This window comes from Ictidomys tridecemlineatus, chromosome 8 (assembly GCF_052094955.1).
Source record: "Ictidomys tridecemlineatus isolate mIctTri1 chromosome 8, mIctTri1.hap1, whole genome shotgun sequence".
Taxonomy (NCBI): domain Eukaryota; kingdom Metazoa; phylum Chordata; class Mammalia; order Rodentia; family Sciuridae; genus Ictidomys; species Ictidomys tridecemlineatus.
The window spans coordinates 144,531,249-144,546,696 of record NC_135484.1 but is presented as its reverse complement, the minus strand read 5'-3'; the positions used below and the strand labels follow the sequence as shown (position 1 = coordinate 144,546,696).

At 45.6% G+C, this 15,448-nt stretch overlaps 1 long non-coding RNA gene across 1 annotated transcript; it reads right to left on the bottom strand.

Moving 5' to 3' along the window:
- Positions 1–6,795: 6,795 nt before the first annotated feature.
- LOC144365915 (uncharacterized) lies at positions 6,796–9,550 on the bottom strand. Its single transcript, XR_013424637.1, has 3 exons — positions 8,986–9,550; positions 7,299–7,462; positions 6,796–7,095 (listed from the first exon to the last, which is right to left on the bottom strand). It is a non-coding gene; the product is annotated as an uncharacterized LOC144365915 (long non-coding RNA).
- Between the last annotated feature and the right edge of the window lie 5,898 nt (positions 9,551–15,448).

Below are 15,448 nucleotides of genomic sequence, written 5' to 3'. Positions count from 1 at the left end.
ACTCAAAAGATAAAAATCATATGATCATCTTAATAGATGCAGAGAAAGCATTTGACTAAATACAGCAGCCCTTCATGTTCTCAACACTAGAAAAACTAGGAATATCTCAACATTGTAAAGGCTAGCTATGCTAAGCCCCAGGCCAACATCATTCTAAATGGAGAAAAATTGAAACCATTCCCTCTAAAAACTGGAACAAGTCAGAGATGCCCTCTTTCACCACTTCTATTTAATAGAGTCCTTGAAACTCTAACCAGAGCAATCAGACTAAAGAAATTAAAGGGATACAGATAGGAAAAGAAGAACTCAAATTATCACTAGTTGCTAATGATATGACTCTATACTTAGAAGACCCAAGAAATTCCAACAGCAATCTTCTAGAACTCATAAAAAAAATTCATCAAAGTAGCAGGATATAAAATCAACACCCCTAAATCAAAGGCATTTCTGTAAATAGTGAAAAATCCTTAGACAGAGAAACTAGAAAAACGCCCCACTTACAATAACCTCAAAAAAATAAAATATTTGAGAATCAACTTAACGAAAGAGGTTAAAGACCTCTACAATGAAAACTACAGCACGCTGAAGAAAGAAATTAAAGAATACCTTACAAAATGGAAAGATCTACCTTGTTCTTGGACAGGCAGTTATTGTCAAGATAACCATACTGCCAAAAGCACTATACAGATTCAATGCAATCCCAATCAAAATCCCAATGAAATTCCTCATAGAAATAGAAAAAGCAATCGTGAAATTCATCTGAAAAAAATAAGAGACCCAGAGTAGCCAAAGTAGTCCTTAGCAAGAAGAGTGAAGCTGGTGACATCACTATACCAAACCTAACTCTATACTACAGAGCAATAGTAACAAAAACAGCATGGTATTGGCACCAAAATAGACCTGTAGACGGATGGTACAGAATCGAGAACACAGAGACAAACCCACATGATTACAATTATCTCATATTAGACAAAGGCACCAAAAACATATATTGGAAAAAAGATAGCCTCTTCAACAAATGGTTCTGGGAAAACTGGAAATCCACATGCAACAAAATGAAATTAAACCTCTATCTCTCACCATGCACAAAACTCAACTCAAAATGGATCAAGGACCCAAGAATTAAACCCGAGACCTTGTGCCTAATGGAAGAAAAAGTAGGCCCTAATCTCCATCATGTCGGATTAGGCCCCAACTTCCTTAATAAGACTCCTATAGCTCAAGAATTAAAACCAAGAATCAATAAATGGGATGGATTCAAACTAAAAATCTTAGCAAAAGAAACAATCAGTGAGGTTAATAGAGAGCCTACAGAATGGGAGCAAATCTTTACCACAAGCACATGAGATAAAGCACTAATCTCTAGTATATATAAAGCACTCAAAAACCTTAACACCAAAACACAAATAACTCAATCAATAAATGGGCCAAGGAGCAGAACAGACACTTCTCAGAAGAGGATATACAATCCATCAACAAATATATGAAAAAATGTTCAACATCTCTAGCAATTAGAGAAATGCAAATCAAAACTAAGATTTCATCTCACTCCAGTCAGAATGGCAGTCATCAAGAATATAAGCAACAATAAGTGATGGCGAGGATGTGGGGGAAAAGGCACACTCATACATCGATGGTCAGACTACAAATTGGTGCAGCCAATCTGGAAAGCAGTATGGAGATTCATTGGAAAACTTGAAATGGAACCACCATTTGACCCACCTATTCCACTCCTTGGTCTATACCCAAAGGACTTAAAAACAGCATACTACAGGGGCACAGCCACATCAATGTTTACAGCAGCACAATTCACAACAGCTAAACTGTGGAGCCAACACAGATGCCCTTCAGTAGATGAATGGATAGGGAAACTTTGGCATATATACACAATGAAATATTACTCAGCATTAAAAAAGAATAAAATCATGGCATTTTCAGGTAAATGGATGGAGTTGGAGAATATAATGCTAAGTGAAGTTAGCCAACCCAAAAAAATCCAAAGGCCGAATTTTTGTTTTGATTTGAGGATGCTGACTCATAATGGCGATGGGGGGGAGGAGCATGGGAGAAATGGAGAAACTTTAAATAGAGCAAAGGGGAGGGAGGGGAATGAAGGGGGCATGGGGGTAGGAAAGACAGTGGAATGAGTTAGACATCATTACCCTAAGTACATACTTTGTGTATAACCCTAAGACTTGAAAACTTGTGCTCTATATGTGTAATATAAAATGAATTGCATTCTGCTATCACATAGAACAAATTAGAATAAATAAATAATTTACTAAAAAAATTTTATAATTATAAAACAAAACCTCATGGTGTGTGAAAACATTTAATATTCACTCAAATTTCAAAACTTAGAGGGTGAAGGAAGCAGAGTGAAAAGATACTAAGGAGCCTAATTAAAGAAAGTCATGTATTGAATGACTTGTTCAGGTCTCAGGGAGATATTGTGAGTACAGGGGAGAGAACACTGCACACATATGGAAAGACCCGAGAGATTATTTAAGAGCAAACATCTAGTGTCACTTGTGAAGTTTCCAGCACATGGAGTTGGAACCAGGGATGTCATGGTGGGGAAGAAAGAGAGGAAAGAGAGAAGCAAATATAGGGCCAGTTAATGGAGATCTTAAGCAAGAGATTGATTTTTTTTTCAATTACTGGATGCACAACAAAGAGCAAAATTTTCAATTTGCAAACGCTTGTTCCATCAGTTAAATGGAGAACAGAGAGAGAATCTATCTGCAGGTGAACCCATGAGGAACTGCTTCCTGATTCAGATGGTGATGACCATGAACAAGAGAAGAGAAACGGCCTCAAGGTCTTCCAGATTGCACTGCAGAGGCTGGCATTAGCCTCAGGAAGGGGAAACCTTTGGAAGAAACTGATCCTTTGAACTCCCTGTTGTTGGGCCCAGGCAGGTTAGACGTCTGGTGTTTGGGAAACAGCAAATGCATCAAACCCAGAAGGACTGGGCTGTAAAGGTGATTATCCCCATTGCATTTCCTGCCCTGAGATATTTTGAATCAACAAGGCTACCGTTGAGACGACCTTACCCCCAGTCGTCATCTTCTAGAGCTATACTCATACATTGTCCTCCAGGAGATATGTGAGAGACAGTGCATCTGGGAACACTGGGGGGACCGCCACTTCCCAACCAGGTAAAAGGGGTCTTTGCAGCTTTCAGATTTGACTGAAACCTTATCTGCAAACACTTGACCATCCCTGATCTGGAGGCAATGAAAAAAAGCACTAGAACCTTCCATGGAGGCCCATCAACCTGCAGTGGCACTGAAAATTAGACGCAGAGGAACATGTCTCTGCAGAAGGCACCAGATGATTCGTAACTGTGTTTATGTGTTATCCGTAGGTGCGCCAGCAAAGCTCAGCACAACCACCCTGCGTCCTTTCGGGTGGGTTTTGGTCACAGGCTAGAACGTATGAAGCCCTTGCCTGTCAGGGACAGTGCTGATTTCAGAATTGTCCCGTTTCACAACTGGTGGTCATGCTTCCCTGGAATACCAAACCGGAACATTCCTAGGGGCAGAGGAGCAGAACCCAAGGGCGCAATCACGAGGCTTGGTTTTCCCTGCGATGGGGAGTGTGGGAGGGAAAGCTTTCTTCTTCGGATATCTAAGCAGTAGACGGAACATGTGAAAATAATACGGCCCGGCCGGGTCTCCCCGGGCTCCCGAGGGAACACAGTGTTCTCATGGCAGTAAAGGAGGGAACAGGGGACCAACGTGGCCCTGTCTGCCAGGAATGTCTCCAGGGAATTGTTCAGGTAACTTATGTCACTGAGGTCTGCAACTACTCATCTTCCAGACGGGGCGGAACAGCCCAACACACACACACACACACACACACACACACACACACACAACAGACAGGGAACTAGAATCCAAAAAGAGCAAGAAATGGTGTTCTCGGCCACGTGAGACTAAATGCATAGCCTTGCCTCTATGATATTTTTAAGTGAAATAAGCCCTCTATATCAGGGGCTTTCTTCTCTGTGGATTCAACCACCCTCTGTGCAAGATGGAGTTAAACCTACACTCTTGCTTCTGTGTCTGCAGATTGAGAAATTTTTTTCTTGCCATCATTCCCTAGACCATTAAGTCTAAAAACTCTTTTACATAGAATTCACATTGTCTTCGGGATTTTAAGTCATCTAGAGATGGTTTCAAGTATGTGGGAGGCCGGGTGTCGCTTCTGTGCAAAACACGATGCCATTTTACAGAAGGGATTTGAGCCCCCACTGATCTTGGTGTCTCCCAGAGATACTAAGGGGAAACGATATTCCCAATACCAGTCTGTGCCCATTTTATAGTTGTTAAAAAAAATTAAAACTCTTTTATTGTCACTAAGACATGGCTAGTGTATATTTAATTTGAGCTTGGCATTGTATTTACTGATTTATTCCTGACTATCCCCATCATAAATGAAGAACATAAACATGATGAAGTTAAAAGTTATTGTTTGGACATGTTTTATTACATTCAGGCACCTGCTTCTGTGTGGAAAGTGACTTTGGTCAACTACCTTAACTAAATGGTAGTGATAACCCAAGTTCACAGCAGGTTATGAGTGTGTTTTCATGCAAAACACACAACATAGAAACTTGGAAAAATATTAATCTTTTCAGGAATATTTTGCCTGTGTAAGTCATTCTTGGATTCTAACTGGTGAAACAAATCCGTTGTAGAGTTTCGGAAACTGGCAAAAACATAGCAGACACCAGAGGAAATCCAGTGAAGACTCTTAAGTCAAAGGTAACATAACAAGTAGAAATCAGTCCTGAGAAATGTTTCTCGAAAGAGGCAAAGTGGGGCTTGGTGCTTGCATTAGTCAGGTTTCTGTTACTGTAACAAAATGCCTGAGATAATAAGCTTATAAAGAGAAAGGTTTATTTGGGTTCACAGTTTTAGAGGTTCCAGGCTCCAGTTGATTGACCCCATTGTTTGGGGGCCTGTGGAGGAGTACCACATGGTGGCAGAAGCACATGGCCAAGGAAGCCAGTTCCCCTCATGGCAGACAAAAAGCAAAGAAAAAGAGGAAGGGGCTAGGTCAAGGGCACATCTCCAGGGACCAGAGGGCCTCCCCGGGCCTCACTTCTTGAAGTTCCCACTTCCTCCCAACAGTGCCAAGCTGGGGGTCAAGCTGTTAGCACATGAGCCTTTGGGGACATGTCAGACCCTAACTAAAGTGACTCCTCCCCTCTGCCAGACAGCATCATTCCTGGGACTTGCCTTCATCTGCAGGTTGTTTCTATCTGATCCTCGGACGTGTTATCAACTGATGACCAGAGCCTGGTGCTAGGGTGAACCTCCCTCACCCTGCAAGAGAGACTAACTACAGTCTTTCTACTTAGAGGGAAGAAACGTGATGTTAACCCATGTGGGAGGCTTTCTTAAGATCTCTGGTCATCCGAGCAATGTGTTCACATCCTGAGAAAGGAAGGGTGGAAACAAACGTTGAGTTCATTTTCAAAGTGCAGACTTGTATTCTTTTTTTTTTTTTTTTTTAAGTACCAGGGACTGAACTCAGGGACCTTAACTACTGAGCCACATCCCCAGCCTTTTTTAATATTTTATTTAGAGACCTTACTCAAGGCCTCGCTAAGTTGCAGAGGCTGGCTTTGGAACTTGCAATCCTCCTGCCTCAGCCTCTTGAGCCCCTGGGATTACAGACTTAACATTCTTATAGAGTAAGTATGTAGTAATAACCAGGAAAGGCTACTGTGCGACAAAGTGCAACTTATCCCCACTGGAGCATTGTTATATAGACGATCGCCATGATCATGGAAGTGACCACGCAGGAAAATAGAGGGATGATATAAGGAAGAGAGATGCCACCGTTTGGATTGGGGATATGAAGACAGAGAGGGTTTTTTCATGGGGAAAACGGATCAGTAGGCTATATCCAGAAGGTCATCAGTGAAGGAGAATCGATAGCTCAATCCCAAGGCCACCTGCCAATCAGGGTCATATTATAGTCTGTGTTTGCAATAACCAGGTCACCAGGAAAGGACCACAAAACGTTGCCAAGTGTCCGTCCAGAGAGCACGTGTGTTTTTGACTCTGGGTTCCCAGGGGTCTGTCTTTGCTTCTTGGTTGTGGAGATACATTATTTACACGAAGGGAGAGGGGAATGTGTTCTCTAAGCTTGAAGCGACAACGGAAGTGTTTTCTTGCTAGCTGTTCTTTTTTTTTTAATCTTTTTTATTTAATTTGTTCTGATTAGTTATACCTATCGAGTGTGTCTTGACAGCCCTGTACTGTCACAGAACTTGTCCGGGGGTAGCTGGACTGCAGGAGCGCATCATTTGTAAAGTTAAGACACCCTCGGCAACAAAAGGTGGTCCAGTCCACACACCTGAGGGGCCAGTTCCTTGCACTCTCAATGGATGGCAAGGAAAGCTTACTAGCACCACCTCTGAAACTAAGAATAAAACACTCATAAAAGTGAAAAAGAGGCGACCAAGCCCACTTTACGGTCAGTGTTGTGCAAGCGTTTGAGACAGAATCATACTGGGCAGGTTTCAATGCCAGCCCCATAAAGCAAGGCGGGGAGGGGTGTCTGGCTTACACTTTACCAGAAGGGCTCCTTGGGGTGTTGCTAGTAATCCAGAGACACACAAAAACACACCTGAGTATCGAGAGCAGTTCTTGACCTCAGTGTGAAGCTTGCAGGTCACGAGTTCCTATCCCACCTCCACCTCCACGGCTGAATAGGCTGTCATAGCTCCCGAACCCCAAGCCCGCCTCGTCCCCAGCCACACATTCTTTCATTGACTCATTCCACAAATATTTATTGTGCCTCTGGTATGAGTTAGACACTCTGTTATGCTTTGAGGGTGTAAAGATGAAAAGACACAGAGCCGAGGGTGGGACATGGAAATCAACAATTAGTGTAGCCCGATGGCACACGGTGATGGAGGGGTGCCCACCGGGACCACACAGGTGGGGGCATCTAGCATCCCGGAGGCAGACGGGGGGAGCTGGGAAATAGCATTCCAGGCGGAGAAAGCTCCAGGTGAAAACCCACAGGTAGGAAGCAGCATGAGATGGGAAAACTCAGAAGCATGAGGGATCCCTGGAAGAGCAAAGGAGTCAATGTCACCTACTTTAGGGGGTCTTAAAGGCGCTCGTGCCTCTAAATGTTCCCCAGCGACCGGACGCTGGAAACAGCCCCATCTCTAATGACTTTGAATTTGGGAACAGGCTCTGCTCACACCAGAAGGTTTCTTTGAAGAGATAAAATGCCTGAGCTTGATTAGCCACCAGTATGACACGTACCTTAGCCAGCCTGCAGAGAATCAAGCATCACACAGAAATCGCTGGGGTACAGAGAAAGAACATCTGAGAATTGTCCAGGTGTAAGATGTTCGTGTATCATAGGCGGGTTCCACGGGACACTTGAAAACAGAGAATCCTCCCGGAGGCCTGAAGAAATCGGCACACTAGAGAAAGAACAGACGGAGAATAAGAAAGCAAGAGGTTCGACATCCAACAATGCCACGGTGACTAGCAACTTGGGCGGAGACCTGGGCACCAGCAAGCCTGCCCCATCACCACACAGACGCATGGGCAAAGCCTTCTTCTAAATGGAAGGTCTCCCGTTCTAAAAGGTCTGACCTCTTTGGTGATGCTCGAACACAGGGTTGGAGATGTTGTACCTTCTTCTTTTTTTTTTTAATCCCCCTGGCCAGACAAGTGGTCTGCAAACAGTGCTTCTGAATGTCAAAGGGCATGTGGATGCCTACTCAGTTGATCTGGGTTAAGGTGCGAGAATTGGCATTTTTCACAATATCCCGAGTGATGCGGGTGATGGTGGCCCTAAGGCCGTGCTTGGAATCACGCGTGTCTGGAAAACTCACCTCCTTGATGCATCTCATGTATGTTCTCTTGTCTTCATCCCTCTGCTACCATCTTAATGCAAGTCCCCTTTGCCTCTCCTAAAAAGGACTCTTTCTAGACTCAAGTCTACTCTCTACACAGCCTCAGAATGATATTTCAAAAAGTGAGCATGACCACACTATACTTTGTCTAAAGCCCTCCAGAGGATTTTTGCTCAAGAAGCTACTTCAAAATTTTACTTTTTAATTTCAGAAATCATTCTGAAATCCAATATAGGTTGAGGATCTCTTATCCAAAGTGCTTGGGACTGGAAGTATTTCTGATTGGGGAGTATTTGCCCAAATGTAATGAGATATCTTGGGGAAAAGATACTCATCTAAATTTAATGTCTGTCTTAGGCACATAGCTGGGAGCTAATTTCAAACAATATGTAAATTTTGTGTAGGAAACAAAGTTTCATGGTGTGAAATTTCCCTTCTGCAAGCATCACATCAGAGCCCCCTGAATTTCAGATTTTGAAGCATTTTGGATTTGGGGAATTCCAGATTAGGAACTTGTATTGAAAATGTTACATCTCTGGCCAAAGCTGGGGGGGAAGCCTAGATTCCTTAGTCTCCCGGGGTCAGACTCCTGTTTGCTGATAGAAGCTCTGAGACACTGTCATGTAATTCTGGATTCTGATGAACCAGGAGCTCTACAGTGAAGTTCACAAGCCATTTCAGGTTGAAACCATCATGTCCCTCTGAAGAGGTTACTGTCATTGTCCTCCTTGGTACAATGAAGATAAACTACCTCTTTGTGGAGTTGTTTTGAAAATCAAGTTGGATCATGTGCACAACCTGATAATTGGGACACAGAAGGTGCTCAATAAATGTTTGTTTCAACCCTCTTGAAACTTGGAGGTAAAACTTCTTTCCCTTAATGAGGATAATAATGCCAGTCTTTGGGGGAGGGCTCAGGTATTGGCCTTACTAGTGGACGTGCATGTACTTTGCGCTCTTTTCCTGTGAGCAGGCTTTGCTTTGCTTGAGGGGTGGACAGTTGCTAAGAGGTAGCACAGAGAAACCAGAGAGGGAATGGAGAGACGGCGGGGAGGACAGACAAACAGACAAAACCTGGAACTTACACCACTGAAAGGTGGGCCAGTGTCTCGAAATTGCTTGCCACCTGTCTGATAACTTTGATATTCATGAACATTCAATGCTTCAGACGTCTTGAACAAGATGAAAATTAGGAGACAATGATCTTTGTTGTATACCCAAAGTGACATAGTCACTCAGGGGCACCCAGCCTTCCCCAGCCTGACGAGGCGGAGGCAGTTCCTAGGCCACTGGAGTGTTCCGGGGTGTGGACACTGTTCCTCGGTGGGGTACTCACTTCTTGAGTCCTTCTCCTCATCCACCTCTCTCTCCCCTCCCTGAGTCCACGTGGAATCCTCACCAAAGGCACCCTCCAACCCAGTCTGGGCTCACCACCTTCTAGAATTGTTCTTCCTGAACTCTCCACAGCAAACAGGTGGCAGGGCAGGTTGCAAGGTGCCCTCGGGCAGCACAGAGGAGTGTCCACCTATACCTGAGCAGGCTGCTTGTTTTGACTAAATGGGACAGTTCTGTGTGAAACCTGACCCGCCGTGGCCCAAAGGATTCTGGCGGCTTGAGCTTCCTGGTGTGAGATCAGGAAGTCAGACTAAGCCCAGTGCCCTCCCTGCCCTCCACCGCCAGGCATTTCCTCCTGGGGAAATTGGGTCACATGACGGCCATGGGGCCAGTTTGGGGTTTCTGGGACCCCTCCCCCCAGGAGAACCGTCTTGGAAAGTGCTATCAAGCCGAGGCATCTCAAGCCCCCCGCAGTGCTATTAACTTGAAACAATAATCTACCTGCAGAGTTAATAATTAGTGACATGAAAAGCCAGCACATGCCCACCCCCTGCCAACCTGCAGCCAGGAATATCTCAGCCAGCCACCAGCTGATGGGACAGGCCACAGGCAAAGGACAGGAGGAGATTCCACCTGCATCCAACTTGCACATGCCAGGGAGGCTGAATGCAGACCACAGACATCAGCCCACCTGGCTCTGCCCCTCTGGAAACCTGCCAGCATTGAGATCCGTGACCAGCCATCCATTTCTTTTCTTCCTTTCTTTTTTTTTAAAAAATTTCTTTTAGATGTTGATGGACCTTTATTTTATTCATTTATTATATGCATTATATGCGGTGCTGAGAATCGAACCCAGTGCCTCACACATGCTAGGCAAGCGCTCTACCACGGAGCCACACCCCAGCCCCCGCCATGCATTTCTACACACTTGGGAAGCATGGAGACCTTCTCCATGGGAATCCCCACAGAACCAGCTGGCTGTGGATGCTGAAGTTCCTAGGATTCATGGGCAATTTTCTCCTAACAATAGTCTCTGAGCAGCTGATCCAGAGGCACAGCCACCCTGGAGGGGAAGGGAGGAAATGGGTGACTTCTTCCAAGCCTCAGGAGAGACCCTTTGGCCTCCACCTCATGGGGCTCCCTCACTTTTAGCGATCACAGGGGAAAAGGGGCCCTCTCCAAACGCTCTCCCATCCATGGAGAGAGGGCCATACTGGGGGCATGGAAAGGCCTGGCATGACCTGGTTCAATTAGCTGTAAATCCACTTCATGTACAGACACAAGCATGCTTTGTTCCTCCATAGTGTCAGAGAGTGGCGTAGTCCTCGTAAATGAAATTCCCAGGTAGCCCCGCCATATGCACCCTGAAGCAACGCCATTTTTATGGGACGATCATTTTGATAGAATGGTTTCTGAACTGTGTTGCACTTGTCCCTTGCCTGTTACCTCAACAGTGTGCCAAACATGTGTAGCCTCTTTATAAGGACTGTTAAAAGAGTTGTTTCACTAGAAAATGACAAATAAAAGTCTATGGGAGAGAAATGCCCCTGGGGGCCCAGAGGAGGTACTGAGTCCTTTTGTATCTCTCCTCTGTGACCACAGGTGGCGATGCCTTTTGGATTTTCTGCGGCATGGGTCTTTCTCTCAGTTTTGGATGTCCTTCTCATCTGCCTGAATGGGCTGAAATGGAAACTAACCGCTTGTTCGAATGGTGTTTTGAACATGAGGGGAGGGTCATCTGAGTAAAGGACTCAGCCACGGAGTATATCACAATGGATTCAATGACGGTGACTTTGTACCTGTGGAAATCTTCCTGGTCTTGCTCTCTTGGGTGTGGTGGAAGTTCCTTGGGATGGATGAGATGCTACTGTCCGTTCCAGCTGGGTAAATGTGTGAGGCTTCTTATCTAACAAGATGATGGCAATGTCATCAGAAATTTCAGAGTCCTGAGTCCTACAGTGAAAGACGAGGATCCCTATGCCCTGCTGATATTTAAAGAACTTGAGGTCCACAGACAGAGCCTCCCAGTTTCCTCCCTGCTGGAAGAGGAGTGGCAGAGGAGGGGTGGCATTCCAGGGTACCTGGCCTAAGACTCGGGGCCATCTACGCTGAGGGGTGGGGACCCTGGTGGCGGAAATGATTTTAAATGTTGGAGGCAATGGATATGCCAATAACCCTGATCAGGTCATTACACAGTGTGTACAAGCATTGAAATGTCACACTTGGGCTAAGAAAAGAGAGGGAAATAAAATGTAAAGCTTGTTGCTCCTGTATTAAAAATAATAATAAAAGACAGGACTTTTAAATCAGGATAAAGTCCAGACTTTTTATCACGGATGGCAGTTCCTGGTCTAGCCCTTTTCTAATAAGCCTCTCTTTTTACCACTTCCCCAATTAAAAGGATGCCATTCCCTCTTCCCAAAAAGCCCTCCACCCTCGCCCACCACCCCTCCTCACTAGCTCAGGGGCCCTGCTCTACCCTGCAGGGAACAATGTGTCACTCCTTTGGGATCACAGCTGGCTGGACCAGGGATGGATGCTTCACATCCTGTCCCAAGACAGAACGTTCACGGCACTGGTGTCTGAGGGTAGAAGCAAGTCTCATTCAGTCCAGCCTTCCACAGCCCGCCCCAGCGCCTGGTAGAGTACTGCTAGGCCCAGTGGGATGAATGAATGAATGAATGCCCATTTTAATCTATGAAGGTGGCCTAGAGAGGTGTCTGCAATGAAGACAGGGCAGAACTCATGGCTCTATCCCAGTAAGAGCAGAGAGAGGAGACTGACCGTTACCCGTCATATAGACACCTCCAGGACTGGACCGGCAGAGGGACAGCTTCTCCAGGGCAGCTCCCTTGAGTCTTTCCAGCATCTCCGCCTGCTGGACCCTAGTGCCCTTGCTGAGCCTAAGCTTGGCTTGGCTTTCCCCTTGGGGACGGGGCAGGTGGGAAATGGTGTAGCTTGGACAGAAACTGTGGAATCCTTTCTCATGTTCTCTGGCACAGTAGGGGAACTGTGGTTGACAGCTATTAACTGAAATTTTCAAAATAGATAATAGGATTTGGAATGTTGCCAACACAAGGAGATTTTAAATGTTGGAGGCAATGGATATGCCAAAAACCCTGATCAGGTCATTACACATTGTCTACAAGCATTGAAATGCCACACTGTACCCTGTAAATGTGTACAATTACTATGTCAATTTAAAAAATAAAAAATAAAATGATAGAAATTGTTAATGGCAGTATCCTTCTAATGAAACTCTTTTTTTTTTTTTTTTGGACCAGAATTGAACCCAGGAATGCTCAACCACTGAGCCACATCCCCAGGCCTTTTTCATTTTTATTTATAGACAGGGTCTTGCTAAGTTGCTTAGAGCTTTGCTAAATTGCTGAGGCTGGGCTTTGAACTTGCAATCCTCCTGCCACAGCCTCCCAAGTTGTTGGGATTACAGGTGTGGGCCACCCACCCAACTCCTCCAATGACGTATTTCTGACTCACACTGAATGCCTTTGTGCCATCTATCTATAGGGTAATTCTGAGTTGGTGTTTCTCTTGTTAATTTCAATTTATTTAATTGAGATATAATTTAGATGCCCATGAGGTGCACAGTTGTGAGTTTTACAAATAAGATTCAACAACTACATATGCCCATGAAAATTTGCACACCCAATATGGGTTTCAACCCCAGAAACTTCCCAAATACCCTCACCTCATCAATCTCCATTGTAAGATGATTTAGAAAATAAATGATAAAAATATAATTCTGGCTCCTCTGGGGCTTACCTGTTGGCTGAAGGAGACTGTAATTATGCAAGTAAAATGATTAGAAATCCACACAATAAATGACAGGAGTGAATGGAAGGTTCCGGATCACTACAATGGCATGGTTTTAAAGAAGAGAAATGCATGAAAATGTCACCTGAAGGCTCATTAGGAATTCACATACCTAGGCCCACTCCAATCCCATTCAATCAGGATTGCTTGGCCTGGGACCCAGGAATGCTTGAGAAGTCAAGTCTCTGGGAATTCTGACCTGGAGTTGGGCTGAGGGTGTCCTAAGCCACACTGTGAAAACCATTAAATTCTGTTTCGTCTACACAGAGGGCACCCTTCCTGCTTGGGGAAATGAGAGCCACGGAGCTTAGGGACTTGTTAAGGTCACACAGTAATTCTCTGTTTGGGAGAGGAGTAGAGAAGGCTGGGATCTCAGCCACCCACACTGCCCCCAGAGCCATCTGCCCTGAGGGGTATGGGGACGTCGGGAGCCCAGGGCCACACTGAGGTCCCAGGTGCTCCTGAATATCAACCCCCCATGGAACTCTTTGGAGACAACAGAGTGTCTAAGAGAATGGAAGGAAGGAAAGCACCAAGTGTCCCCTCCAGCTGCCGGGCAGCAGCCCACCCCCAGCTCCCAGGACTTCCTCGTGACAACATAATCTGACCCCACTTTGATTCTGCTCTTATCCTGATGGTGCTTTCCAGAGAGACAAGAGGGAGGCTCACTCCCGGAAGCTGGCAGGGACTGGCCGGGGCAGACAATCCACCCCCGAGTGGAACTCCTCCTGCCAAGACTGGCTGAGTAGTCCAGCTAGGGAGCGTGTCCAGCCTCCCAGCCTCTCCAGCTCTACCACAGCACCCCCAGCATGTGGGTGACACCTTGCGCAGAACTGTCCTCTCTCTGCACCTGCACAAACCCAAAGAGCTGATAAATCGCTAGGACGAACCGCCATCTGTCCTATTGAGCCCTTAACCTCACCAAGTGTCACTTTATACCAGAGAGTGGGCCTCCCCGTGGAGGAGACTGCACAGAGGGCAGACCCAAGACTACAGAAGCATGTTTCACTGTCCCTGTCCCCTCAGTAAAAAGGGACACTGAATGACCAGAGGCTGCTGGTCACCAACACCAGAATCCAAGGAGGGGCAGCACCCAGAGCAGCCAAGGGGCCCTGTCCTGGACCACGACTGTCATGGTCGTCATTTACCACGAGACACACACAGGTCCTGTGGGCTCTCTCCTATCCAGTGGCTGTCACAGCCCCTGCCACTCCCACTGTGGCAGATGGTGAGAAATGGAGAGCATTAGTGTCACTCTCTGGAATTCTACCCTGTTGGAGCTCTGCAGCCTCAAGAAACTTGGTAAGCAAGCCACTTGATCCTCTGGGCTTCGGTTTCCTTGTTTGTAAACCACGGAGTCAAATTAATTGCCTTTTGGTTCACTTCCGTCATTGTGGGTTAGAGTCCACCCCTCCCCAACCCAGGACCTTGAATTTGTTTTGTTATGTTTTTTTTTTTTTTCCTATTGGGTTCACGTCCACCAGGCACACAGCCCAGATGGGCAAAGGTCTAGCAATCATTTCAGGTAGGAAGCAAGACATCTGTTTGTAAGGTTCTGAGTGGTAGAGTTCTTTCCTTGTTTATCTGACATGCTGAGGACAAAATAAGTGTTCAATAAATGCTTCCAAAATAAATATGTGATTCATGAAAACCAGGGCTCCGCTTGCCCAATTTGAGAATCACTCCCCTATTCAAAGGAACCCCAGTACCCACCGAAACAAAAACGAAAACATTGCAATTATTACTGTCTCCAGAAAATTTAAAGAAAGGGGTTCTGCTTCAAAAACCCCCCAAATGCTTCTTAAAATCCCCATCCTCTTCTCTCCAGCTGTCGTACTCCTGCCGCTGGTCACGAACCTCTTGCAATTGGTACCCCCATTCTCTCAGCACACTTTTTTCCTGTTACACTATCACAAAAGCCAGGTGTGAACCAACACAGACTGGATTTTCCTCACAAGCATGGCAAAGTAGGAGCAAAGACAAATGATTTTAGAAGACCCGGACTGAGGGCAAAGTTGGAGCAAAATGACTACGAGGCCTATTTATGAACCGCTGTCTGTCTCTCGGATGAGGGCTGGTGTGAATGAGTGCATATTGGGGTGCGATCTGCCTGGTGAGACTAATCTCAAATTAGTCTCTCACATGTTGCGACCATTTCTATGGCTTTAATGAGGTGCTGTGATATCTGAAGGAGTCAGACTCTTAATATCAACCTAAGATCATCTTTCTAAGTACATGGCTTCATTGCTTTAAGCCTCAGAGACGGGCACTTTAAGGAGTCATTTAATAATAACAGAGGCGGTGTGGCTGGAAGCTCTGTGTGACTTCCTGCAGCTTCTGCGAGGATGGTAGGAGGTATTAAGCGATGTTTCTTCCAGA